Below are 5,147 nucleotides of genomic sequence, written 5' to 3'. Positions count from 1 at the left end.
GAGTGATGGTCAAAGGGACCCGAGAACGATGCAATTTTTTTAATCTCTTAACTGCCTTCTTTCAGTCAAAGAATATCTCACATTCTCACGCGGTGGCCAGCCGCATCCACGCTGCAGGCGCGGACGAGCGCTTCTCCCGCGTGGCGCAAAGCCGCTGGCGCATGTGCTGCACTGCTGCCTCCGACATGGCACATGGCCATCGGCGCGGTCACGACCCGAGTGAGGGCGCTGGCTGCTCGGCCTGCTCCATCTCCCTGGTGCGTCCAACATCTCGTTCGGACATCTCGGTGCGTGTGCAGGCCGCTGAGAGCATCGTCCCCGTCCTGTCTCCGGGACAGGGAAAATCTAGTGCCTCCGTATACCGGCCATACGTTGAGAGCACGACACAACCTCCGATTGATCGAAACAGATCGAAGAACATACCACTCGATTGCGTAGAGGAATCGAAACATGTCGCGTAGGACAGTTCGGCTAGGCCGGAGGACCTGCCGACTTGATGAAGAGTTGATGCAGATCTGATCTCGCAACAACGTCTAGGTAGAGCGTGCTGATAACGTGTTGAGAACTACGTTACCACGGATCACCAGATCCGCTCCCTTCTCTCCCGTCAGCAGTAGAGGCGCGAGAAGCAGTAGAGAACCCGTCTCCCTTCCCATAAGCACGACAGAGGAAACGCACGAGACACATGATATAGGGTTGGGCCTCTGGCCTCTTTCTGATCACTCTATTATGAGGGGGTGTACATGTTCCTTATATAGAGATGTGAGACCCCTCAGGGGCAAAGCAGGTATTTGCCCACATAACCCTAACTAGGGTTACTTAACACAAACTACTTAACACTCACTCAGGCATAAGCAAAACATCACATGAGAAGCAGAACAAAGCTACATGGCCAAGATCCAGAAATAGACAAGAAGTAGACAATCCTCATTGGGCTTCCACCAGAAAGCTGATCACTATACAAACTTTTAATACTCTGTATCATCATTCTCCTCTTCCACTTGATCGACAACACGGGCATCCAACTTAACGCTCGCCGCCCTGACCAACAGCTTTGTACCTTCTTGAATCAAGCCCTGCAGCTCCCTTTTGCTCAAACCTGCCCATGAAATCATCAGAGCGCTCGCACGGCAGATAATTTCATTAGGTGATTTAATTAGAATATTCTCAAAGCACATTCCATTCCTTGATTTCCAGATGGCCCAACATATGGTCGAAACGGCCACGATATGAACATGTTTGGTTTGTGGCACAAGCTTCTCCAACCACAACCAGCACTGGTTCACATCATCAGGGAGGGATCACATAAGTATTAAAGCAACTTGCAACCATCCCCACACAACTTTAGCAATGGAGCAATCGAAAAAAAGATGATCAACTGATTCAAGTTGATTACAAAAACAACAAGAAGTATCCCCAGCCCAATTCTTTCTTGTCATATTATCTTTAGTGAGTAAAAAACTTTATTTTCTAAAAGCTACATAAACACCTTGATCTTAGGGGGGATTTTCCCTTTCCGAATGTGTTTCATACAAGGGCCATGAGTCTAGTTAGAGAGATGAATATAAAGGGATCTAACATTGAAAAGCTTCTGCTTTACCCATTTCCAGATAACAGTATCCTGGGAATCTTGAAAGTCAAAATCCTCACTCATCTTACAGAGGTTCTCCAAATTATTAAGCAGGTCACCATGCAACAATCTTCTGAAAGACAGATGCCGCCTATTTTCTAGAGCATATTTCACCATAATCCCCTTAGCTTCACAAATATCATATAGCCCAGGGACCATATCACAAGCAGGCTGGTTCATAATCCAGCTGTCTTCCCAAAATTTGGTATTATCACCAGATTTTGTCACCACCTGCCTACCCATCAGGTAGTATTGCTTAATTTTTAGCAGATCATGCCAAATAGGGGAATCTTCCATATTATGAAGAACATTATGAACATTTTTCCCTTGCATGTATTTTTCCAAAATAATACTTTGCCAAAGATCACTCTCATTTTCCAACTTCCACCACCACTTACATAATAAACTGATATTCAAAAGATGGAGGTCTTTAATACCAAGGCCACCCTTTTTCTTTTCAGTATAGGTTCTCCCCCAGCTTATCAAATGATATTTGTTTTTATCACCACCCCCTTGCCATAAATTTTTTCTTCTTCTCTTATCAAGTTCTTTAACAACAACTTTTCCGATGATAAATGGGAGCACTAGAAAGACAAACATTAATGAGGGTGATTATGCCAGCCATAGACAAAGTGCTGCCCTTCCAGGTCTGAAGTCTTTTTGTCCACCTTCTCTTCCAACTAAGTCCAGTCAGAAATATGAAGCTTACTTGGGCTTACCGGAACACCAAGATGCTTCATAGGAAAATTGCTAATTTGCCAATCAAACAACTCAACATATTGTTCAGCCATATTGTTTACCCCATTAATCACAAAAATTTCACTCTTCCCAAAATAGTTTTTTCAATCCCACATAGGTTCATACAAATACAGAACCAATTTCAAATGCATAGCTTTCTCCAGATCATTCTTGATACACATGATAGTATCATCAACATATTGTAATATGATAATTCCAGAAGGGATGATATGGTCACAAAGTCCAGTAATCAAGCAGTTTCCTTGGTCTAACCATTCTAGCAAGACTATCAGCTACAAAGTTAAATAGAATAGGAGACAGTGGGTCTCCTTGTCTAACTCCTTTGTAGCTTTTTATGTAATTTCCAGTATGATTGTTGACTTTCACCCTTATAGTGGCCCCTTCAATCACTTTATGCATCCAAGAAAGCCATTTAGAGCAAAAACCTCTCTTATAAAGGCAGCAGAACAGGAAATTTTAATTAACTTTATCATAGGTTTTTTTTAAAATCAAGTTTTAGAACATTGCCAACCTCCTTTTCCTTTTAGTTTCAGGTAAAATTTCGTGGTGGATCACCACACCACTCATTATATTCCTCCCCTTGATAAAATCAGTTTGCTGCTCATTGATAAGCCTTTGAGCAAAAGGTTTCAATCATCATTGTCAGAGTCTTGGTGATCCACTTACACAAATAGTTCAACAGACAGATATGTCTGAATTGCTGAATTTTAGAGGCCTCTTTAAGCTTGGGAAGGAGAGTGATTATTCCATAGTTTATATGACTCACATCAAGATTACCATCGTGAAAATATTGAAACATATTGATAATATCTTTCTTGACTATGTCCCAACAGGTTTGATAGAATTCAATTGGGATATTATCAGGTCCAACAAATTTATTCTTTTCCATCTGGAAAAGGGCTTTTTTAATTTCATCTTCTGAGAATTGCTTACATATTTTCTGGTTATCGATCTCATCTAGTTTATCAAGATTATCCCAAATATCATCATCAATTTGGAACAAATTACCACGGGCAGGACCAAAAAGTTCGGTATAGTATTTGGTAGCATGCTCTACCGAATTCTCACCCCCTCGATTCTCATGCAATCATCCACAAAGAAAGCAATACAATTCTTCCTTTTTCCACCATTAGCAATTCTATGAAAAGAACTCATTATTCCCATCACCCTTCAGAAGCCAAGTTTCATGAGACCTTTGTTTCAAATATAAAAAAATCGACCTGCGAGGGGTAAGACAACCCCCGAGTATTGTATTTAGAAGAAGATCTTCTCACACAAGTTGAGAAAACTCCCGAACTCTTGCCCCACCCATACACAGCGGCATCGAAGCCTATGTGAGAACGCCCGCGACCGGGGCTGAGCCTTAGATCCGTGCTTTGGCGTGTGACAGACGAGGGGATTTTTTTAACCACAGCCTGAAATTCGCTCCCACGGGGTCGAACCCAGGACCTGAGGAGTGCTACTCAGACCACCTAACCAACTCAGCTAGAGGCCCTTTCACACCTTTGTTTCAAATATATTTCCTCTTCCTCCATCATTTGAATATTTTCACTTAAGATATTAACTCTCTGTTCCATTTGAAAATTATCAAGGTCCACAAGTTCCTCCATTCGCTCTAGATCAGCCAAAGAAGGTTGAATTTGGATAAACCCATGGCGGACACATTTCTAGAGTATTCTTCTCCTTTCCACTTTTTTGAGAGTTTTAATGAAATTCAATCCATCTCAAGTCAATAGGTATATGTTTAATTTTCATTTTATTGCCTTCCAATAAATCAAACAGATTGGATTCCAATCCTCTATTCATAGCCCAAACTCTAAACAAAAGACAATCAAACTCCAACAAGCCAAAGCTCACCCCAAGTAGAGATAAGAACAGAGATTACCAACAAAACGATCAGACAGGATTTGAAAAGACAAAATCAAACCGACACAAACTAGAGCCCTTGTCGACAACGAAACATAAAGATACCGATGTCGATGAACACGTGAGGACAGACACATATGATGATGTTTGTCGCGGGCGAAGGTTGTCCTAATACAAGTGGCAACTTTTTCCATTTTATATTTAAAAATAAATCAATTCAATTATATATACCAACTTCATCTTCAATATATTGTGGTATGGGAACTAGGGTGAGTGACGAGGACCATTTTTTAGTTTTTACAAACAGGTCCCTGTCGCTTCAGTGTGGAGCACTAGCAAGCCTGCCGTGCAGTGGGGGAACGACAGGTTGCTGGTAGGGTGGTAATGGATCACGATCTAAATGTTTCTTCACAATAAGTTAGGGCTCTTAATAATTTTTAGTTAAAAATTAATAGGAATAGAGTCTGACCCTAATCTGATTCGATTCTTAAATTTTATAGTGTAAAATTTAAAGCTCATTACCGCCCCTAATTGTTTATCGTTTCATGGTCGAGCGATAGGGGCCTGCCGCTTGGTGAGTGGGTGATAGATCCCCAATCTATATAAGCTTTCTCCTCCCTTATTTGGCTCATTTGAGATGTTTACAATCCAGAGAGATGGTTCTAGGGGTTAGGGAGCTCTAAAACGGCGAAGCCCTACCTGATTATCCACTCATCGTCACTTGGTATGCAAAAATTTACCTATTTTTCTTTTTTGATTTGTATTGTGATTCTCATATACATTTATAAATTAATCATTAATGTTTATTTAGTTGTTTACTTTGATAAGATACATATGATATTGTATTTTGTAGTATTTTATTAGGTATGTATAGTTGGATTTGGTAAATCAA

This window comes from Zea mays, chromosome 10 (assembly GCF_902167145.1).
Source record: "Zea mays cultivar B73 chromosome 10, Zm-B73-REFERENCE-NAM-5.0, whole genome shotgun sequence".
NCBI lineage: Eukaryota > Viridiplantae > Streptophyta > Magnoliopsida > Poales > Poaceae > Zea > Zea mays.
This window is presented reverse-complemented; position numbering follows the sequence as displayed.